The sequence below is a fragment of the Rhinopithecus roxellana genome, unplaced genomic scaffold (genome assembly GCF_007565055.1).
Source record: "Rhinopithecus roxellana isolate Shanxi Qingling unplaced genomic scaffold, ASM756505v1 contig2246, whole genome shotgun sequence".
NCBI classification, from domain to species: domain Eukaryota; kingdom Metazoa; phylum Chordata; class Mammalia; order Primates; family Cercopithecidae; genus Rhinopithecus; species Rhinopithecus roxellana.
The window spans coordinates 146,434-171,499 of record NW_022142015.1 but is presented as its reverse complement, the minus strand read 5'-3'; the positions used below and the strand labels follow the sequence as shown (position 1 = coordinate 171,499).

General features: G+C 41.2%; 1 pseudogene; it reads right to left on the bottom strand.

Moving 5' to 3' along the window:
• Window positions 1-8,974: 8,974 nt before the first annotated feature.
• LOC115895760 lies at window positions 8,975-21,786 on the bottom strand (annotated as a pseudogene).
• Between the last annotated feature and the right edge of the window lie 3,280 nt (window positions 21,787-25,066).

Sequence of the window (25,066 nt, the reverse complement as noted above, 5' to 3'; positions counted from 1 at the left end):
AGGGTGCAAGCTGTTTGTGGGTCTATGAATCTGGGGTTGGGAGAACGATGCCTCCCTGTGTGGAGACTTCCCTTCTTGGTTCCCCTAGTAGAGGCTTCCCATGAGGCTCTGTCTCATGGAAAAGCTTCTTCCTGGACATCCAGGATTTTCTGTACATCTTCTGGAGTCTAGATGGGGGCTCCCAAGCCTCGATTCTTGCTGCAAGCACCTGCTGGCTTAACACTATGTGGAAACCATCAAGGCTTGAAGCCACCTCTGAAGCAGTGACCCAAGCTCTATCTGTGCATCTTTCAGCCATGACTGGAGCTGGGGCTGCAGGGATGCAGCCAGCAGTGTCCTGAGGGTGCACACAGCAAGAAGGCCATGGAGCTTTCCTAGGAAACCATTCTTCTCTCCTAAGCCCCAGGGCCTGTGACAGCAAGGGCTGATGCAGAGGTCTCTGAAATGCCTTCAAGGCCTTTTTGCCATTGTCTTGGCTATTTGCACTGGGCTCCTTTTTATGCACATACCCTGAGCCTTCTTGAATTTTCCCACTCAAAATCAGCTTTTCTTTTTGAACACGTGGCCAGGCTGAAAATTTTCCAAACTTTAGGTCTCCACTTCTCATTGAAATAGAAGTTCCATCTTGAAGTCATTTCTTAGGTAACACATAAGAACACAGGCTGTTCAATGCAGACAGGACACCTCTTATGCTATGCTGCCTAGATGTTCATTCCACCAGCTACATCCTAAATCACCACCCCCAAGTTCATAGTTCAGAGATCTCCAGGGCAGGGTCACCGTGCAGCCACGTTCTTTGCTTGCTAAGGCCAATCAAATGTAACCTTGGCTCCTGTTAACAGGAAATTCCTCATTTTCATCTGAGACCCTTTAAGTCTGGACTTCAGTGTTTATCCTTTTGTCAGCCTTCTGATCACAAGTATTTAACAATTCTCTACGGTGGTCCAAACTTTTCCTCATCTTGCTGTCTTCTAAGCTTTCCCAACTCTCCCGACCTTTGTCTTTTACCTACTTCTGAACCTGCTTCTACACTGTCAGCTATTTTTGTCACAGCCTGGCAACGTAATAAAAGAAGAAAAGTCCATTTTCAGGGGGAAAGTTCACAAAGCCTTCAGATATTTGCATGAAAAGAAGCTGAGTGCTGGTTGCCAAGACAAAGAGGAAAGAGCCTTGAAGGCATTTCATGGCTCCACTTTACAGCACTAATTTTCCATATGATCATAAAGAAAAGAGGTTTAACTGGCTCATGATTCAGCAGGCTGCAAAGGAAGCATAGTGGCTTCTGCTTCTGGGAGGACTCAGGAAACCTCCCAATCATACCAGAAGGCCTAGGGGCAAGGAGATGCTACATATGGCAGGAGTAGAAGCAAGACTGAGAGAGGAAAGAGGTGCCACACCCTGTTATATCACCAGATCTCATGGGAACGCACTATCACGAGGACAGCATCAAGAAGATGGTGCTTAACCATTGGTGAAGGATATGCCTGCCACCCCCACAACCCCTGCTGTTTCCAGGCAGAAGCCTGCTGCAGAGGCAGAGTTCTTGGTAAACTTCTACTAGAGCAGTGCAGAAGGAAAATATGGACTTGGAGCCCCCACGCAGGGGGCTACCACCCTCCAACCCCAGATTCATAGTCCCACCAACAGCTTGCACCCTCAGTGTGGAAAAGCTACAGGCACTGAACACTAGTCGAGTCCTTGACAGTGGCAATGGGGGCTCAAACCTGCAAAGCCACAGGTGCACTGCCCTAGTAGGGGTTTTCCATGAGGCTCTGCCTCTGCAGCAGGCTACTACCCCTTCCTACTACCCACCACCCTCGAAACCACCCTACAGCCAGCCTATTCCTTCCCACCCTACCCACCCCTACTTCCTTCCACAACCCCCCACCCATCCATAATTAAATCACTCCCTCCCAGTCCCTCATCTTTCTGTCATGCTCCAATCCCTCCAAACCCTTCCAATCTTTGTTTGCTAGCCACTACTGAGCCTGCTTCTACTTTTTCAGGTATCTGTATAGCAGGCTGCCTATGGAGTAATAATGCAAAACCCAATTTAAGGGGAAAAATTGAAGAAGACTTTAGAAATTTGCACATAAAAAACCCTGTGCTAACAGCCAAGACAAAGGGAAAAAGGCCTTGAAGACATTTCACAGCTCCTCTCGGCAGTTTTACTTTTCTGTATTATTGTAAATAAAAGAAGTTTAATTGACTTATGATTCTGCAGGCTGTGAAGCAAGCTTAGTGTCTTCTGTTTCTCGAAGGAATTAGGAAGCCTCCTAATTATATCATAAAGCCAAGGGACAATGAGACGTCTCCTAAGGCAGGAGTAGGAGGAACACAGAATGAGGACAGAGAGGTTCCACAGCCTGTTAAACAACCAGATCACATGAGCACTCACTCATTCTCAGGACAGCATCAAGGGGATGGTGCTTCATCATTCGTGAATGATCCACCCCCACCCTTTTATGACTAAATCCTTTGCCACCTAGGCCCCACCTCTAATATTAGGGAATAGAATTCCGCATGAGTTTTGGTAGGGACACAGGGACAGAATAGTCCCTGACCCCACAAATCTCATGTCCTTCTCACATTGCAAAATACAATCATGCCTTTCCAGCATGAGTCTTAACTCATTTCAGCATTAATTCATTTCAGCGTTAACTCAAAGTTACAAAGTCCAAAGTCTCATCTGAGTCAAGGCAACAGTCACTTTTGCCTATGAGCCTCGGAAATAGAGAGCGAGTTCACTGCTTCTAAGGCACAATGATGGTACAGGCATTGTATAAGCTTTCCATATCCAAAAGGAAGACATTTTCCAGAAATCTTCTTATTTCTGAGACCTCCTCAGCCTGGCCTTCACTGTCCATGTTTCCGACAGGATTTTTGTCACAACCATTTAACCAGTCTCTATGATGGTCCAAAAGTTTTCTCATCTATCTGTCTTCTTTTGAGCCCTCCAAACTCTTCCAACCTCTGCCCATTACCTGGTTCCAAAGCTGCTTCCATATTCTCGGGTATCTTTATAGCAATGCTCCAATCCTCATTGGCCATTTTCTGTATAATTTATTTTGAAAAAGAGGTTTAATTGACTCACGGTTCTGCAGGGTGGACAGGAAGCACAGTGGCTTCTGCTTCTGGGAGGCCTCAGACATCTTTCAATCATCGTGGAAGGCAAAGACAGAGTGAGTAAGTTGTTTCACATGGCAAGAGGAAAACACGGAGATTAGGGAGGTGACACAGAGTTTTCAGTGACTAGATCTCATGAGAAGTCACTCATGATTGTGAGGATGCTGAACCATTCACGAGGCAAAGACAGAGTGAGTAAGTTGTCTCACATGGCAAGAGGAAAACACGGAGAGTAGGGAGGTGACGTAGAGTTTTCAGTGACTAGATCTCATGAGAAGTCACTCATGATTGTGAGGATGTGCTGAACCATTCACGAGAAATTTGCTTCTTAATTCAATCACCTTATACCAGGATCCACCTTCCACAATAGGAAATATAATTCAACAGGAGACTTGGTGGGGACAAACATTCAAATTACATCATCAATCTTTGAGTACAAAGACATCCACAGCAGGCTTTATCCAGCCAACTTCTTGGAGATTCTTTATAGGATTTGAGGCCTATAGCACATACACTAAAATATTCATACTTCAAAAAGCCGTAAAGTGGTATTATCATTCTTCTAAAAGTTACAACGGTAGTTTAGGCATTCATAGCATGATTTAATTCACGTTTGCTACTGTTTCTATTCTGTCATCATATTAACTGTTTCCTACACAATTCTGTATTCAGTTAGATTTCAGTTGATCACAAAACCGTCCTTGTGCTACCACCAATAGCTGGCACTAGCTCTTTGCTCTAATGTTATTATTCTCTGTAGAATGAATCCTTGAACTGGAAACAGTCCACGATCGAGTATCTAGTCATTCAACACTATCAATTCCTGGGTGACTTTTTGAAAAAACAGTATCTCTTGTTGCAAGAAATGCAGCATCTGTGAGTCCATGTCTCTCACTCGAATTGGATGAAAGTGGTGAATTTCAGCCAAAGTGGCCAAAGATCTCCCGTTCCTGTGATTCTGACATCATCAGCCTCTGCACCTCAGTCTTCACTTCTGCCACATATTGCCGGCTCTCCGTGACTTTGGTAAGAGCATCCTTGTGCATGTGGATGATGTCCAGGATGTTGGTCTGGTGTCCCTGAGACAGCACTAACAGGTCCATGACTGGGTCCAGGTCCTGTCTGGGCTGACTGGCAAAGAGCTCACTGACAGTGTGGAAGGCCTCTATGGTGAAGTGGATGGCCTGGTCCGACTCCAATGCCTGGCTGACGCTGAAGTACTGGCTGCCATCTGATGCTCTTTCTTGAAGCCTGTCACCATCATCTGCCTGCATGTCAACTCACTGGCTGTGAAGTTGAGCTGAGTGCCCTGCTGTCCATCTTCTTGGTGAAGCACTTGAAGCTGTCAGTCTTGCTCTCCCATTCCTAAAGTTTGAGGGTCACTCGGGGTGGGCTCAGGGACAGGAAGAATCTGGAACTCACCATCTCATCCTACTCAGCCTTCCCCTTGCCCTGTCTCCAGGCTGTCTCTTCAGTGCTGGTGGGGCACATCAGGAAGTGACAAAGGATGTGGCACTGTGCCCGCACCCAGAAGCTGGCCATGTGGTTCATCCACCAGACTGGGCCCTTTCTGAACTTGAACATAGATGCCACTTCACCACCGATGCCTTCAACGCTGCCAGGGAGATCTTCGCCAATCAGCCCAGGTAGGACCTGGACCCAGTCATGGACCTGTTAGTGCTGCCTCAGGGACACCAGGCCAACATCCTGGACATCATCCACATACACAAGGAAGCTCTTACCAGAGTCCTCCTCAAGATGGCCTGTGGTCTGCCTCTTGGCACCCAAGAAGCCCACAGTGCTGTAGGAGCCCTGATGCATGGGCTGGAGCCCCAAAGGCAGCGCACAGCCTGCTCCTGAGCCTGCTGCTCATATCCTCTATGTGGCTCCATTAGCAGCACAGTTGTTGCACTGAGGCCTGTGCATGCCAGGCAAGGCCAAGCTGGCTCAAAGAGCAACCAGCCACCTCTGCAAGGGTGTGCCAGGAACAGGTGGAAGAGTCCCCAACTCACTCACTGCAAGTCAGGGTCAATCAGTTATTCTGCCCTGGAAGTAGGGCCGCAGTGCCATCTGCTTTTCCTCAGGCCTCCACTTCATCAGCTGTCAGGTGGTGGTCACTCAGGGTGTGGGAACCTGGCCATCCCTGTTGTCTTGAGTGGGTGAGGTTGGTGTCTGGTCCACCTGCTCCTGGCACACCCTTGCAGAGGTGGCTGGTTGCTCTTTGAGCCAGCTTGGCCATGCCTGGCATACATAGGCCCTGGGTACTGACAAGCTGCTCTGACTGAGCTTGTCTTGTCTTGGGCCAAATTCTAAGTCTGGCCAGGGTCACAGAAGGATGAGTCCCCTGGGTGGTAATCCTGGCTGCTGCAGGGGGGTGCATGGTGCCTCTCCCATCCCAGGGCTCAGGATGAGGCCCGACTGAGGACCCTTTAGGTATGGGACTTGTGCCCCAGAAGGTGGCCTCTGTCACAAAGGTTGGGTGAGAAGATGTATGGCACGCTGCTGGCTGCCAGGGCTGTTGGGATGACACATTCACCCTTCCTTCCAGGGACCTCAAAGTGACCAGCTTTGCCTTTAAGAATGACTTCCCAAGGCCCAGGAGTCATCTGGGGCTGCAGGGCAGCTGGCCGCATGCTGCCCTGGCTTCTTCCATGATGTGCTGGTCACTACCCACCAAGGGGAGTCACATGCAGGCACCATGCAGGGCGCTGGTCTCTGGACCTGCGTCTTGGTTATCATGAAGCCAGACTGAGCCTGGTGACAGGGCCCTGATGGGGTTGTCCTGGTGGTCCTGGAGGTGTCCAGAGGAGATTCAGAATGGAATTGCTGTGAGGATGAATGAGATGACTGTCAGCACAGAACAAGCACCCGGTGAATGTTTAGGGTTTATCCTCAGTAGATGCCCAGAGGCCAAAACCACCCACCTGATAGTGACTGTCCCCAAGGCAGGAGGAAGAGAAGAGAGCGTGTCCCACTCACCTGAGTCTGATGAGTCAGCTGTGCTGAGATGTGCTTCTCACGTAGAAAACAGTCCTTCACACAGAGCCACTCACACAACACAGAGGCGATGGGGGCTCAGCAACAGTGACATCGTGGGGTGACACAACCCAGCACAACTGGAGCCTGCTTGGGTCAAGAGGGCCCAGAGTCAGTGTCCTCTATCCCCTGAACTGACATGTGTGCATGCAGTGTGTTTGTGCATGTGTGTGTGCCTGTGTGTGTGTGCATATGTGTGTGTTTGTCTTGCTTCTCTGGCCAGGCCTAGCTTCTGCACGCAGGGGAGCACTCAGGTCTCACCACTGTCACCACCAAAGTCCGTGGCCAGCATTAGAGCCTCTACAGGTGCTCCCCAATCTCTGCCTTCCCCACCCATGGGGGTCCTGGGGATGCAGACAAAGGAGGGGCACCGGGTAGAGCAGAGAGGGCTGGCACCCTCTCTAGGTGGAACACAGGTCCTGTGTAAAGTTGTAGGTCTGCCAAGCAGTGCTGGATTCAACACATCTTTTCATCTTCTTTTACCAGCCACCCGCCAGGGTGACCTGACTCACCTTCCCTGCAGATGGAGGCAAGGAGACTCCACAGACAAACCCTCTGCCTGAGGTCACACAGTGGCCAGCTGGCCACGTTCCTACTGACCAGCTGCCCCTGACCAGATCCCTACTGACGAGGCCCCTAATGACCACTCCTCCATTGACCAGGTCCCACTGACCAAGTCCCAACTGACCATGTCTTCCTAACCAGGCTCACACTTAATAGGTCTCATGGGCCAGACCCCACTGACCAATTTCCCACTGACTTGGTCCCCGCTGCCCAGGTTCCCACTGACAAGACCACAATTTCCCAGGTTGCCACTCTCCCGTCCCTCACTGAACAAATCTCCATGGATCAGTCCCCAGCTGACCGAGTCCCCTCTGACCAGGCCCTCACTGACTAGGCTCCAAGCCACTAAGGCCCCACACTGACCAGGCCCCTGGTATACTGTATAGGCCCCACCAACCAGTTTTTCATTGTTTATGTTCCAACCGATCAGGCCCCACTAATAAGACCCCCACTGACCAGGTCCCCACTGACCAACCTTCCAATGACTATGTCGCCAGGTCCCCACTGATGAGAACTTTACTGAGGAGGACACCACTAACCAGGCCCCTGCTGATCAGGTACCAACTGACTAGGTCCTAATGACCAGGTCATTTCTGACCATGGTCTACCCACCAGGCCCGTGAGCAGCGCTGCATAAAGTCTCATTGCAATGCCCCCCCTTAGCCCACAGACCCTCCCTCCCTGCATGCATGCCCAGAGGTCAGGCCTTGGGGGTTTTCTTGGGACAAGGCCTCTCTTCCAAAACACAGGGAGAGACAGTCAGCCTCAGGCTCCAGGTAGCCAGCTTCGCACTCATCCCCTAAGGCCCTCAGGGTTCATCTCAAAGGAGACAGTGAGGTGTCCTGGCACAGCCTGGAAACCCCAACTACCCTATTCCTGAGTGACAAAGTGGGAGGAAGGGAGGGACATTTGGCAGACGAGACACCCTGTGCTGCTGAGTCTCCCAGGGCCCTTCCCGCAGAGCCCGATCTAGAGACACAGCACAGAGGCTGCAGGGAGACTAACCCAGAACCCTTGAGGCTGAGCCAGGGACCACATGAGGACTGTTCCCCAGACAGCCAGAAGACCCTCTGCTAGTTTCTTTGTACCTCAGTGGATGCAGCAGCTGTTCTGTTGGGGACCAGTGAGCACATGCTGGGGAGGGCTCGCCTGTGCTTCCTCAGTGGCTCCACCTCTGCTTCTAAGAAAAATCACTCATTCTCTGCAACCTCTGCCTCCAGGGTTTAAGCAATTCTCTGCCTCAGACTCCTTAGTAGCTGAGATTACAGGTGCCCACCCCCCACCGGCTAATTTTTTTTTTTGTACTTTTAGTAGAGACGGGGTTTCACCATTTTGGCCAGGCTGGTCTTGAACTTCTGACCTCGTGACACCCCTGCCTCAGCCTCCAAAAGTGCTGGGATTACAGGCATGAGTCACCATGGTGTCTGCTGCAAACAAACTTTAAAAGTGACATGGGCTAGGCGCAGTAGCTCATGCCTATAATCCCAGCATTTTGGGACTCTGAGGCAGGTAGATGACAAGGTCAGGAGTTCAAGAACAGCCTGGCGAATAGGGTGAAACCCTTTCTCTACTAAAAACACAAACATTAGCTGGGTGTAATGGTGGGCGCCTGTAGTCTCAGCTACTTGGGAGGCTGAGGCAGGAAAATCGCTTGAACCTGGGAGGTGGAGGTTGCAGTGAGCCGAGATGGTGCCACGACACTCCAGCCTGGACAAGAGAGTGAGACACTGTATTGAAAAAAAAAGAAAAGAAAAAAAAAAAAAAGGCTGGTAGTATGCACCACAACTGAACTAGAATTAATTAGAGAGTAAGCCAAAGCATCTCAAGGTATATCATCAGTTATCAGGCAATAACATGCAATTTCTAAAACCTAACTTAAATGCAGCTTTTAAAGACATTTTAAATGTGTCAGTTTAGTCACATGTATTGAATAAAGTTAGCAAATTGGTATCTCTTGAAAATGAGAGCTCCGGGGAATTAAAAAATGTAAAGTTCCCATTTCCTTTTTGTGTTAACATAGCTAATTATGATCTTTACTTAACATGCATAAGTCAACAGAACAACTCAGTGTTTCACCAAATTACAAACAAGAATTATATTAGAGAAATGAAAGCCAAAAGAGAAATGGTCATATAACTAACCTCAGTCAAGTAGTTCTTGTAGTAATTTGAAGTCTGGGTTTGAAATAGGAATTCTGATGGGCATTTGGGGAATATATCTTCTGTTGAGTCCTATACTAGTAAGATTTCTAACACAAGGTGACTCTGGGTCTCGTCTTGTAGGAAGAGTGCTGAGAAAATTTTTCATGCACTCTTTCTCCATAAGGAGCTTGGTGTTGATCATTGCTATTTTCTTATTTGATCTGTAAAGATAGCAAAGACAAATGCTTAGTATTTCATTTTTCCTTAAATGAGTCTTAATGACTTGCAGTTTTTAAAAACGTTGCCCTGAGAGTAAACCAAAGTACCCACTAAATGGTGTTTTCACACCGTAGATGTGTGACAGCATACCTGTTGTAAGCAATTATAATTTTAAAATCATTCTAAAGAAGCACTTATATTTCTAAGGTAATTTATACTGAACAAGCAGTTCAAACAAAGTAGACAGGGGAGAGAAATGGCTGTCAGTGATGCACGCGGCTCACCAGGTGAAATTTGCTGCCTTCTAAAATGGCTCCACTTGTGAGATTCTAAAGATTCCATTAGAAATACTTGTATTTAAAGGGTAACTATGCAGGAAAATGAATATGTTGATTTGCTTGAGTATAAGAACCACTTCACTGGGAATAAGTATATCAAACATCATGTTGTACTCCTTAATGTAGGTTAAGAAAACTAAAATGAACAACAACAAAAAAAATCTAGGAATAGTTGTGTTTAGTAAAGAAATTTTAGGTTTCACCCTTGCACATTTCACCCATTATCTAGGAACAATTAAGCATTTGGCACTGAGGAAGAACTCAGAGGAACAGCTCCTGGGGGAGAACTAGATGGTGTGGTTGGGGATAAAAAGAACTAAAGCAGCTCTGAAGGCAATTAGCCCCCAGCAGTGTGACCAAGGCACTGGAGAGGGAGGCTTGTTCTTTCTGCCTTCCACACAAATCTTCAGGCTGAACAAGGTGCTATTTTTTAACCACTTTGTGAATTACACTTCTTTAAATTCCTTGATAATCATTCCCTATTTCACAAGGATGCCTTTCTGTAACATCTTGAAATTGTTACACAAATAGTCTTTCTTGAGACACCCTTTATTGAAAATACAAAAAATCGCAATTAAAAACGATTGTGCCCAGAGTAGCAGTACCACTCAACACTTTGGGCGTAGGTTGTGATCTACTGAAAAACAAATTAAACTCATTAATTTTTCTATTTAGGGAAACTCTGACAAGTAATTTTATAACAAGATCGCTTTATGAATTATAAAGCTTCAAAAATACTTAGTGACAAAAACTAACAGATCAGATTAACTACATGAGATTTTTCAGGGGAAAAAAGTCATACAAAAGCAAAAAAAAAAAAAAAAAAAAAGAAATGGGACAAAAATTATCCTTGACTAACATTTTAAAGGTAAGATTATTTACTAACATTATTTTCCAAAATTACATTATCAAATTAGCGTTCACTTCCTACTAATCTCCTGAAGCCATCTCACTAAAAATTATGTTTTCAAAACAAATTAATGAGCTTAATTCATTTCCTACGAGTGTATGTTTTGACTTACTTCGTTATTTTTTTTGACATGGAATTGTTAGCTTTCAATGCTGCTGCAAAGGCTTCCTTATATTCTTCTAATTCGGTTGTAACCTTTTCATAAGCAGTTTTCATTTGGGAGAATTTACATTCCACATCTTTAAGTGTGAGTTCCTTCTTATTTAGTGAAGCCACGTTATCCTTGCTTAACTGCTCCAATTGTTTTTCGTACTGTGCTTGTGTCTAAAATGAATGAAAAGAATACACTTTTAAGACAATTATAACCTAATTACCATATGTTTTGTGCCTTTCATTTTGAGTCAGTGATTCAAAGAGCAATTTTGAATATGTTAAAAAAAAGAGGCTGAAGCTTAATATATTTATCAGCAATATCAAGAACACTAATAACTGAATTCAGAATTAAGGCTGATTTATACAAATTTGAAATCATAATTATGTTACTGTTAATGTAATCTGGTCATACAAAAAGTAATAGAATCCATTCATAATTTTAAAAAGTGATCATAGAACAATGTAGCTTAAGACCAATTCAAAAGTATCACATAATTTCTAAATCACAATTTTTTCTTATGCCAACTGGTCTTAACCATCAAATGACTCCATAGTGAGAATCATTACTCTGAAAGATTGATCTTGTTATAATGATAATGGAAATTTAAGTATTTAAAATAAAAAACAGATGCCATTTTTTTCTAGAACTCTACAAAGCAAATTGTTACAAGAGAGGCAGAAGAAACATGATATATACATATCCAAAACAGAGTTTGCAGTGAAATGAATGAAAGCACATTACAGATAAACCTATCTGATTTAAAAAACTAACCTGTAAATGGATTTTTTCTAATTTTTCTATTGCCTGCGTTGCCTTTTCATCTAGCTCCGATTTATATTCTTGTACTTTGCCAAGTTCTACCATATTGTTTTCCATATGGGTCTTAAGATTTAATATTTGTTCTTTCAACATCTTTTTATCCTCCTCAAGTTTTTCACATTCCTGTTGTACTTTTTTCATAGATAATAACTCCTGTTGAAGAACTTGATTGTCTTTCACCAAATTGACACATTTTGAAGATACAGCTTCCTTCTCTGCCGTAAGATCATCAAACTGTATGAATGAAATAATATAGTTTGATAATGAAGTAGGCTAAGAATAATCTAATACAAAACCAATACTAAATTTTGAAAAGTATTTACTTGCAATAAAATGTTATCTGTAACACAGTAGATTCTTCAAATGTAAAGCCTTAAATTACTCAGAATTTTAAGAGCAAAGTTAAAGCTACCATGAGTCACAAAAGTATATGCTTTACTGTCATCATCTTTCCAGAGAATTTTCGCACGTCATCTGACTTTTATTTTCCTGATAATACATTTCTGTTCCTCCTTCAATGGCACTAAGTGATCTCTCAGTGAAAACTGTCTAACCCCCTCCCTCATCCTCACTCCCCATAATATGTCAAAATAGTGTCAGACATATCATTTTGGGTGATTTAGGCCACAGTCAATAAATGACTCTGGGAATAAGACTTTGAAAATAATTTAATACTCTATACTAGGGATTGTGGCTCATGCCGGTAATCTCAGCACTTTAGGAGGCTGTGGCAGAAAGATCACTGGAGGCCAGGAATTTGAGATCAGCCAGAGCAACATAGTGATACTCCCATGTCTATATATATGTGTGCGTGTGTGTGTGTGTGTGTGTATATATATATATTTTTTTAATTAGCTGGGCATGGTGGCTCATGCATGTAGAGCCAGCTAGTTGGGAGACTGAGGGAAAAGAATGGCTTGTACCCAGAGTTCAGGGCTGCAGTGAATTATGACCACACCACTGCACTTCTGCCAGGATGACAGACAAAGACCATATTTCAAAAAGACACAAAATAATGAATCTTGTAAATAAGGATTCTGATGCCATAAGCCTTTCCTTAGACTGCAAATGTTTCATGACAATTTGAATTGCATTTTAAGAAGTAATGATTCTTGGGGTAAAGGCCATAGAATACAGCACCCAGAAATAAATCCACATATTTAAAGCAACTGATTTTGGACTAAGGTGCCAAGAACATACACTGGGGAAAGGACAGTCTCTTCAAATGAATGGCACTGGGAAAACTAAATATCCATATGGGGAAGAATGATACTAGCTTCCTCTGTAACACCATATAACAAAAGAAACTCATAATCAATTGAAGACTGAAATGTAAGGCCCCAAATTATCAAGCTACTGTAAGTAAACATAGGGAAAATGCTTGAGGACATTAGTCTGCACAAAGATTTTTATGGGTAAGACATCAGGCATAGGAAAAAACAAATGATAGACCAATGGTACTACATTGAGCTAAAGAGCTTCCGGCCAGCAAACAACTGAGTGAAGAGAAAACCTGTAGAGTGGGAGAAAATATTGTCAACTACTCATCTAATAAGGGACTAATATCTAAAATATACAAGAAACTCAAACAACTTGACTGTTAAAAAAAATTTTGAATTCAAAATCGAACAAAATATCTGACTATACTGTTTTTTTAGAAAAAAGAAATACAAATAGCCAATAAATAAATTAAAAAATGCTCAGTATCACTAATCCTCAGGGAAATACAAATCAAATCTACAACGTGATATAATCTTGCTTCAGTTTGAATACATTGCTATCATTGAAAAGATATAAAAATAACAAATGCTGGTGAGGCTCCAGAGAACAGGAAACTCTTACATGCTGTTGGTGGGAAGGTAAATTAGTGCAGCCACTACAGAAAACAACACGAGTTTTTCTCACAAATCTAATAATGGAACTGCCCAAGGACCCAGCAACCCCACTACTGGGTATTCAGGCAACAGAAAAAAGAAAACAATAGATCACAAGGATACCTGTCATCACATGTTTATTGTAGCACTATTCACAACAGCTAATGTATCAAATCAACCTATATGTCCATCACCAAATGAATGGACAAAAAACTGTGGTACACATACATTCACTACATAAAGGAATTAAATCCTGTTATTTGTGGCCATGTGGATCAGTCTGAGGGATGTTATTTTAAGTGCAGATAAATACTGCACATTCTCACTCATGTGTGGGAGCTGAAGAAAAACTGAGGGCTGGGCAACATGGCTGATGCCTGTTATTTCTTTGCACTTTAAAAGACCAAGGCAGGAGAATCACGTGAGGCTGAAAGTTCCAGAGCACCCTGGACAACATAGGGAGACATCTCTACAAAGTCAAAAATCAGACAGGTGCAGTGCTGCATGCCCATAATCCCAGCTGCTCAGGAGGCTGAGGTGTGAGAATCATGCGAGCCCAAAAGTTTGAGGCTACAGTGAACTATGATCAAACCACTGTCTCCAATCTGGATGACTACAGTTGCCCAGAGCCCAGACTACACTACCAAGGTCCTGTCTCTTAACAACAACAAAAAAGCTCACAGAAGTAGGAGAGGGGAGGCTGGTTAATGGATAGAGAATTACAGTTAGATAAGAGGAATGAGTTCCGGTGTCCTGTGGTATTGTGGCGTGAATATGGCTGACTATGATTTATAGTATGTTTTTAAAAAGCCAGAAGATTTTGAATGTTCATAATTCAAAGAAATGAAAAATGGTTGAAGTAGTAAATGTACTAGTTTGATCATTACACACTATATACATGTATCAAAATGTCACTCCATGGCCCATAATTATGTATATATATGTGTCAATTAAAACAAAAGTGAGGCTATATTCACCCCATTTAAAAACAGAATATGGGCCAACCTTATTGACTTCCTTCTAATGAATAGAATGCAGTAAAAGGGATGCCATGTGGCTTCCCTGTCTCAGACTGCTTTCCCTTGGAACTCAGCCCCCAGATTGTGAGAGAGATCAGGCCACAAAGACAGCCTGGCAGTGCCAGTGTCAGTGTTCATGCTGCCTGCCCCAACCAAGGCTCCAGCCAACAGCCAGCATCAACCATCAAACACATGGGTGAGCAAAGCTTCAGACGATTCCATTTCCCCAAATGATCAGCTGTTCCTAGAGACGCTGAGGGGAGCAGAGACAAGCTCTCCTGGCCAAGCTTTTTCCAAACCACAGGTTCATAAACAAACGAAATGTTTTTCTTTTAAGCCACAAAACTCTGGGTAATCTTCAGAAAAATAAAGTTTAAAAGAGAAAACAGGAAACATAACTTGTGTAGCAGCAAAGAGTCTCCTTTAAAGTAGAATCTAATAAATGTTGAGATTCATTCATTGATGGCAAACACTACTGAGAAGCAGCAGATAACCAGGAGAGAGACATAAGCTGCTGAGGAGGAACTTTTCCTAAAACCCCCTTCAATTATGAGCTCTGATAACAAGGCAAGGGTGTCTCCTTACAATTTCCCCTCAAGGTAGGAAACCAGACTGGGAAGCAAGAAGACATATGATTTGAGAAACAACTAGAAATACTTGGTTACATGACCAAAATCAGACATTTACCTGATTTCAATGACCTAAAATTCTAAAAGAAGAAGCTTTGAGTATTTATTAATCCATCTAGTGTTCAATTTTCATTTTCCTTTTCTCAGTGAGGAAATAAGGAGAACATTATGGAATGATTTTTAGTCTTCAAAGAAGTAAAATAAACAGTGCGCTTTGAGTGCTAAGACATCAAATGCAATTTCTCCTTCACCTTACTTCAAGCTTGTTTGTATGGAGAAGTTAAGACCATCCCATCTCTATGTTATGCCACAATGCACCTCTATAGCACACAACTTGGCTCTGAAATTTTGGAAGTCAAAATACTAATCTACTATGTGTCTCTGATAAATTGCCTGAACATTACCTGATTTTGAAGTGCTGCACTCCTAAGACTTTTTCTTGGAATGAGTTAAACTTTATATTCCAAGAATCATCTACTGAGCTAGAAAGCAGAGCTGTGCATCTCTGTTTCAGTAAAAGGAGGTCAATACAGGGAACTGTGGTTTCTGAAAATGCAAGATTGGCACCAAGAAAAGTATTAGCCACAGTGCAACCCAAGAGAACCAGGTGGAAAGAGGATCTGAGAACTGAAAGATGATGACTTCACTTGATTTCCACTGAGGAAAGCTGGCAACTCAGACTTAAACTTCTCCTTCCTGGTGGTAGACATCTATGGAAGATTCCATGAAGTACAATGAATTAGCAAAACATAATGCACTAAATATTAGACTATGTCAGCCGATCCTGTGATCAAAACTTTCCGCAAATGTAACTATAGAGTGAGGCAATGGAAAAGAGACTAGAAGGTTGGAATGGAGAAAAAAAGAAATCAAGTGTGTCTTGTAAGCCTGACTTCCCATCATGTCTTAGAGTAAGTAAGGTATAAACTGGCCAGAGACGTCTTTGAGACACAAAAGGTGAAGTTAAAGATATTCCACTAAATTTATTTTTTATTATGACATAAGACATCTGGTAATATGCAATATGATGGAAAAAAACTCCTCATTAAATTTGATTTGGCCTTGGCATAAGAATAGACATAAACAAGCTAAGAGTTGATAATCTAAAAATAAACCTGCACATTTACAGTCCATTGATTTTATACAAGGTTAACAAAAGAACAGAATGGGAAAAGAATAGTCTTTTCAACAAATGGTGCTGGGAAAACTGGGTATCTATATGCAAAAAATAAATAAAGCTGGACCAAATATGTTATTTAAAAATTAACTCAAAACAGTTCACTGTAACAGCTAAAACTATAAAACCCTCAGAAGAAAACCCTGGCATAAATCTCTGTGACTGCATTTCGCAGTGTTTTCTTAGCTATGACTCCAAAGGAAAAATGGATTCACTGGACTTCAAAATTGAAAACTGCTGTGCCTGAGAAGACAGTATCAAGAAGTGAAAAGGTAAGACACTGAGTAGAAGAAAGTATTTGAGAAGCGTATATCTGATAAGGGACTTACACATATAGGACATATAAAGAATGTCTGCAATTCATAAATAACAAGATAACCCAATTTAAAAAATGGGCAAAGATTTTGAATAGATATTTCTGCAAAGAAGATATAAAGATGGATAACAAGCACATTAATAGATGCTTAGTGTAATTAGTCATTAGGAAAATGTAAATCAAAACCACCTGTGGTATCACTTCACACGACAGGATGAAATCTTTGTTCAATAAAAAAGAGGAAGTAAGTGTTAGGAAAAAATGCAAAGAAATTAAAACCCTTTTCCGATGCTGCTGGGAATGTAAAGTGGTGCAGCCACTTTGGAAAACAAACTGGCAGCTCCTCAAAAGGTTCAGCATGAAGTCACCATATGATCCAGAAATTCCAGTCATAAATATATATACTCCAGAAAAATAAAAACATATGCAAGCACAAAAACTCATACATACATGTTTACAGCAGCATTATTAATAGGAGTCAAAAAGTGGAAAGAACCAAAGCACCCATCACGTTTGGGTGGGAAAGAACCCAAAGGTTCATCACCTGGCGAATGGATAAATAAAATGTTTGATGTATCCATACAGTGGAGTATTACTCAGCAATAAGAAGAAATCAAGTACTGATACTGTATTAGGAGGAGACAGCAAAATGCGTAGGCAGATACGGAAGTGTCCCCGGAGAATCTTCAAGCAGTCCCACAAGCGTTTACACCAGATGTTATGTGCAGATAAGGGAACCTGGACTTGTCTTGCCTGGACATGCCGGCAGAGGACTGGAGGCCTACAAGCACTGGGGGGATGGGGAGGAGTCACCAGGAATTCCCGCCTTATGCAGGGGAGGAGCCTGACCACTTCAGCTCATGTACTCCTGGTATTCAATTGTGAGGTGGAAACCTGTTTGCAGGACCCCTCTCTTTGCTGAGCACTTTTCTTTCACTTAATAAATTCTGTCCTCCTCACCCTTCAATGTGTCTTCGTGCTTAATTTTTCCTGGTCATGACAGAAGAACCCAGATTTAGCTGAACTAAGGAGCAAAAACCCTGCATCAATACCTGCTACAGCACAGATGCAGCATGAAAAATTATGCTAAGTGAACTAAGCCAGTCACTGTAGACCACTTGCTTTTTATTTCAGAGGCTTCTAGGCAAATCTATACAAAGAAGGTGGGTGGTTCCCTAGGGCTGAGGGAGGAAGGGGAAACTAGTGAAGATGGCTAAATAATGTGGGGTTTGTTTTTAGGGTGATGAAAATGTTCTAAAATTGATTGTAACGAGGACTGCATAACTCTCTCAAAATATGAAAGTCAATGACTTGTATATTATGATTGGTGAATTGCATGGTGTGTTCATTATTTCTCAATAAACCTGTTATCCTCCACCCCAAATTAATTTGGTACTAGTGATTTTGGTACTAGTGATCTGGAGACAGACGTTGCTTGGTTTCAGATCACTGGCCAGAGGTCAAGGCCTAAGAGAATCAACAGCATGTCCTTTTTATAGAAAGAAAGATTTATGTTTTAAAAACTATTCTTTTCATTAGTATCAAGTCAGTAAAATTAAATGAAAAATCTTTCTTTCACTGCTTAAAGTGCTGAGAGATTTATATTGAGGAATAAGAACTTGTTTTCTTTGGCTCCAATTTCTATCCAAAGGGTCTGGGAATCACACGCTTCAAACTATAAAATCTCATCAGATGGGTTTTATTAACTCTTATAATGTGGCTTACTTTCTAACCCGATTCTGGTCCAGCATCACAGAGAAAAGAAGCTGAAGGAAATCAAAATATTTAACTCCTAAATGAATTTTTTGACATATTTTGAAATGGCTGCTGCAGGGCCAAAAGATTGAAATGGCCCTCATTAATGTAGCCCAATCTCTCCTCTTCTAGGTCTTCCCAGTTCTGGGGAAGATTAATTAAGAGCCTGATGCATTTAATATCTGAAAAGATATATTTGTCCTCTATTTTCTCAACATATTTTGGCAGAATTTGGGTTTTTCCATTATTAATATTTCCCAAATTATGTGATTTTTAATCCCAAAACTGATTTAAAATTACCATATGTTGGAATATAAATTATTCTATTATAAAGATACATGCATTTGTATGTTCACTACAGCACTGTTCACAACAGTAAAGACATGGAATCAACCCAGATGTCCATCAGTGATAGACGGGATAAAGAAAATGTGGTATATATACACCATGGAATACTAGGGGGCCATAGCAACGAATGAGATCATGCTCTTTGCAGGGACATGGATGAACTTGGAGCTGTTATCCTCTGCAAGCTAATGCAGGAACAAAAAAACAAACACTACATCTTCTCACTTTTAAGTGGGAGCTGAACAATGAGAACACATGGACTCAGGGAAGGGAACAACAAACACTGGGGCCTGTTGGGGTTCAGGGGGGAGAGCATCAAGATCAATAGCTAATGCCTGCGGGGCTTAATATCTAGGTGATGGATTGATAGGTGCAGCAAACCATCATGGCATGGCACACGTTTACCTATGTAACAAACCTGCACGCCTTGTTCAGGTAATCTAGACCTTAAGATAAAATAAGTTTTTTTAAAAAATATTACCTTATGGTTTAGCTTCTTAATCAGAATATCCATTTTCAGTTTATCTGTTTTTAAGTCTCCATGGGAACCAAAGTCTTCATTTCCAAATTCATATAACATATTTATTGTCCTTTCCAGGAGTTTCTTATATCTGCAAAAATGTACATAATTAGTAAGTCAAGTATTTTTAAGAGTAAATATTTAATAATTGTTTAAAAAGATGTTATGTTATGTTATGGCATATCAAAGAAACAAATCTATAAACTATGATTCTTTCAGTTTCAACTGAACATAGTTTGAAAGCATTCTATATGAAATTACAATCTTAGATAAATAATATGAAGAACAATTTATGGCATATATGCAGGTAAAGTGATATTATAACCATACATTTTGTTTTGTTTTGTTTTGAGATGGAATTTCACTCTTGTCACCCAGGGCGACGTGCAATGGTGTGATCTCGGCTCACTGCAACCTCTGCTTCCTGGATTCAAGTGATTCACCTGTCTCAGCCTCCCAAGTAACTGGGATTACAGCCGTGTACTACCACGCCTGGTTCATTTTGTATTTTTAGCAGAGATGGGGTTTCACTGCTCAACTGGTCTTGAACTACTGATCTCTAATGATCCACCCACCTTGGCCTCCCAAAGTGCTGGGATTACAAGTGTGAGCCACCACACCTGGCCTAACTACACTTCTTGTAAATAAACTATTCATATCCATGTTGGTATGCTAAGTAAAATAACCTATCACTAAATATAAGCCATAACCCAGAGATGAGTAACCAAGATAAAAAAGTAAAACACATCTGTTTGAAAAAGACACAAAAATACATTTTGATACCCATTGACCACAGTCTATAATAAGAAAAAAAAGTACGCACAAAAAGCATCAAGGAGATCATTCAATGTAGAAAAAGAGAAGAAAACATCTTTAGTATCTGAGTTGAGGAGAAAAAGGAAACGGGCAGTTTTAGAAAAAAGGAAAGGGGCAGAGAGATGTGTGATGATTTAAAGACTTTGAAGAAGAGATCTAGAGATCTTTGCTGACATAATGTCAACAAAACGAAAGAAATACAAAACCATGTAGAGAATGGCAATGATAGAAAAATGTCGATTAGAATCAAAAACAAACTTAAGTGCTCAGTAAATAAATAGAGAAGTAGCTGTGTTCAGGGCTTCAAAGACACATTCCATTTAAAAAAAATCTGTGATCAAAACGTGAATGCTCACTTTACTTTTTCTTTAAGTTTTACATATATTTATATACATATGAAATTTATTTATGTAAAACAGAAGTTTTATAACATGTATACTTCATGTATGCAACGGAGGTACCGTGTAAAATGAGTAAACTTCCACGATATGTTTTATATCTAAAAGAAAAAGAAAGAAGCGGAAACAAAATATAAGCCACATATCAAGATAAATTTTGATGTTAAAGAAAGACACAAATAGGTCTTCTTTAAAGAATTTGAATGCAGCAGAGGATACTACAAAGGGAAGAAAAAATGACCACAGACAGCAAAAATATCTTCAGAAATCAAAAATTCAAGCTAGATAATGAAGAGTGTACTTGACATTATATGTCCAAGGCTTTGTCATTGTTTTCAAAATCATTAAAGAGTAAGTGGCCAGGTGCGGTGGCTCACGTCACTTTGGGAGGCTGCGGCGGGCAGCTCACGAGGTCAGGAGTTCGAGACCAGCCTGACCAACTTGACAAAACCCTGTCTCTACTAAAAATACAAAAATTAGCCAGACATGGTGGCACACACCTGTAATCCCAGCAACTCAGGAGACTGAGGCAGGAGAATTGCTTGGAGGCATAGGTTACAGTGAGCCGAGATTGGGCCATTGCACTCCAGCCTGGGAGACAGAGCCAGACTCTGTCCCCCGCCAAAAAAAAAAAAGAAAAAAAAAGAAAAGTATAATATTTTGGCATTCAGAAAACTTTCACCTTGCCCCAGCAGCTCAGCTGACTCCCGCCCCCACGATGCAGATGCCTATAAAGTCGTGCTGTGAGCTTGTGAAATACATTTCAAAATAGAATTCGTTTAATTATGAAAATACAAACATAAAATGAATTTGTATCTAGGCTTTAGTCAAGTAAAATTAGAGTTAAATCAATTAATAAATGGTTAACATGTTCTACAATATGAAAACCTTACCCAGTTGCCTCTTGTTCTAATTCATGATTTTTCTTTCTTATTCGATTCACATTACATTCCAGTGATGATATTAACTCAAAAAGTTTTCTTAATTCTCCATTTTTTTCTTCAGTCTTAAAGAAAGTGTTTAAAATTATTTTTGTAAAATCTAGAGACCCTCTTTTATCTCAAATATATTTCTCATAAGTGGATGAGTAATACTTATTTAGGCAGGTGTATAAAGTGCGTTTTATAAACCTGATGCCAGTAAGGGCAGATTTCAAAAATAGTCACTTTTCTTAATACTGCTAAAAATGATTCATACTTTCATCATTATCTTTTCTGAAATTTAAACTGCCAAAAATCTTTGTTACAAATGAGGGTTTTTACACATAAAATACCAAGGGTTAGTTAAAAAAAAAAAAAAAAGAGTAGTTATATATTTACATTCAGTTTTTAAAGATACTCTAGAAACATTGTCATTAATATTTAAGATATTCCAAGTTTTCTTAAATTACTTCTTACTAACACGATTTTTAGAAAACTCTTATCTAGTTCCCATTACATTTTTGATCCTCATCTGTCTCAGGCTGAGCTAAATACTGTCATTCTAAGTATTCACCCATAGGTTTCAGGTTTTCCCTTTCTCTTAACCACTTCTCTTTAAATAAAGTTTATTTTTTCTATAGTAAACAAAAACACAACCTTTGTCTACTTTTTGTGGCTTTTCTATTACCCTGTTTCTCCCCTTCCATTGGACTCTATGACATATGGTCTCATCCAGAAATCTATTTTTCATCACTTATTGTGTTTTTTATACTGAAATCTGATTTTTAATAATTCCAATAAGAAACTCCAAGGGTCATCAAGGACTTTATTCTGCTTTACTCAGCAGCAACTGCAAGCAGTGACCAAATGCTCCCTCTGCTCCTCTGATCCCACTTCATTTCCAAGTGCAGCAACCTGTGTTGTTCAGCTCTACTCCTTTCTGGTTTTCGTTTTGTTTTGTTTTTGTTTTTTGTTTTGAGATGGACTCTCCCACTGTCACCCAGCCTGGAGTGCAGTGGCACGATCTCGGTTCACTGCAACCTCCACGTCCTGAGTTCAAGGTTCAAGCGATTCTCCTACCTCAGCCTCCCAAGTAGCTAGGATTACAGGCATGTGCTACCATACCTGGCTAATTTTTTGTATTTTTAGTAGAGACAGGATTTCACTATGTTGGCTAGACTGGTCTTGAACTCCTGACCTCATGATCTACCTGCCTTGGCCTCCAAAGTGCTGGGATTAAAGGCATGAGACACCACACCCGGCTGTTATTTCACTTTTTAAATTCTCTCGAGACTGAAAAATCTCAAAACTTTGACCTAGATTCCCTAATCTACATTTCCAGCTCTGACCTTTCTCTTGAGGCCTCTTCCTTCTAGTACACCTATTATAGACAATATTCTCAACCACACACTCATACGTTGCTCCTTGGTGCAGATTAATTTTGTAGATAGTGAATCTTGTCTATTTTACATTGGTTCTTATTGATGCTACTTTGAGTATACTGTTATTTTCTAATCTCAAAGAGGGACTATCTCACTGTTAGGATACTGACCAGTATACTTTGTCCTTTTTTTCTTTCTTTCTTCTTTTTTGGACCAGTATACATTGATTTTCTTTGTTTTTCATTTTTTGTTGATATGAAATCACACTGTGTCATCCAGGCTGGAGTGCAGTTGTGCCATCTTGGCTTTCTGCAACTTCCACCTCCTGAGTCCAAGTGATTCTTCTGCCTCAGCCTCCCAAGTAGCTGGGACTACAGGCGCACACCACCACACCTGGCTGATTTTTGTATTTTCAGTAGAGACACGGTTTCACCATGTTGGCCAAGCTGTTTTTGAACTCTTGACCTCAGGTAACCCACCCACCTCAGCCTCCCAAAGTGTTGGGATTACAGACATGAACCATGGCACCCAGACCTTGTTTTCTTTTATAATGAAAACTTTCACATGAGAATCAGATTATCAATTGGTTGCCTTTGTTTTCTTTTAAAGAATTTCCTTTTCCTTAGAGTTATGGCATGATGAAAGTCTTGTTCTAAAGTTTCTTTTGGGGGGACACTCAACTATATCATTGGCAGCTCCAGTCAACTAGAGGTCTCCCTACTTCCCAATTGAGATTCGTCATCTCAAAATGGTATCCACCAAATGTCTTAATTCTAGTAGTGTCTTGCTTAGAAATTCATGAAATAAGAACCTTTTTGAGAAGTTAGAGGCTATTGATTGAGATGGTTTAAAGCTGCCCCTTATTACATGTTTTACACTCAAGGCAGACATCAAGTGGCTAATAATTCTATGCCTGATGTTTAACTCAATTCTATGGGAATCTATACAAAACGTTTTACTTATGAGACAGAGTCTCGCTCTGTTACCTAGGCTGGAGTGCGGAGGCTTGATCACCGCTCACTGCAGTCCCAATATTTCAAGTTCAAGTGACCCTCCTATCACAGCCTCCCATTGTAGCTGGGACTACAGGCATGCACCACCATGCCTCAGTAAGTGTTTTATTTATTTATTTATTTTTGTAGAGACAGGGTCTCACTATATTGCTCTGGCTGGTCTCAAACTCCTGGGCTCAAGTGATCCTCCTGCCTCAGCCTTCTAAAATGCTAGGATTACTGGCATAAGTCATCTCCCCCAACTAGGTGTTTAACTGGGGACTAACACGAAGCCCTTAGAAGAGTACGTGGAACATAGTGAGCTACATAAAATAGTTGCTATTAGCATAATAATTCTGTTTGTGTATCTTAACAAAATTGTGTATGTTAGGCAGGCGGCATGCCAATGGAAGTAGTCTCCTATAGCTGCACTCAGTCATTCTTCTCACCACTGAGAGCTGCAGCAAATGGGGAGCATAAAATTTATAACTGACTGTTCTATCTGTATGACTCAGTAGGCAATGACTATGTATGTACTACAATGTAAATAGCACCTCCTGGACTGAATAGTACATAACTGACATGACCAGCAGAGACAGGCTAAAGACACTGAGCTGAAAAACCCTAGGCTCTATTGCTAAATCGAGGTTCCTGAATCAGTTCCTTCTGAGCAACTGTTGCTGTGGTGCTGCCTTCACAAGCCGTCTGCTGAGCACTCAGATTGAGGGGCTGTGCTATCGTTCCTCAGACAAGCTGCAGCCAGAACTGTTCAGCTTACAAACTGGTAACAGTCCAGAAATACAGCTCTGGCTGCAGAGTGAAAAAAGGCCAATTTAGATTCCTTTTCATAGTGAGAAAAACATAAACATGGGATTGAACGATTCTCCTCTATTAGACTCATTGGTTTAGATTTGATATTTAATTGCTAAAAATACATTTAGAATATAAACCTTACTGTGTCAAGGTCTCAAAGAAGAAATAATTGGTATAGTATAAAGTACTTAATTGTATGCTAAAATCTTCTAAGCTAAAATAGTTTCAATTTATGCAAGGATAGGTGGCATACATATTATATATTATTCCCCCGTTAAGCACATTTATAATGAGACAAAATTATCTTCCATAAAAAAAGCCATGTAAAATTAAGGACTAAGTTTTTCTGCATAGACTAGACAACAATTGCCAACACACAGGTCAATGAGAGTCAGAACAGTCATAGAAAGCTTCATGAAACAAAAAAATCATCTGCCAGGTCTGAATGAATGAGGCTAGATGAACAGAAACTGAAAAGGCAGAAAGGATAGCATGAGCAAGACAAGTGCTGAAATCTGTCCAATTAACTCTGAGGATAAAGTTCAATGGCAGGAAAATAAAATCACATGTCCACATAATAACCTGTAAGTGAATGCTCACAGCAGCACTTTTCATAATTGCTAAAAAGTGGAAACTAACCTAAAGATCCATCAACTGATGAATGAATGGAAAACCAGTATAGTCATGCAATAGAATATCACTTAACTACAAGAAGAAATAAACTACCAATGTGTGCTAAAACATGCATGAATTCTGAAAATATTATGCTAAGTGAAAAAGCCAGTCACAAAGGACTACAG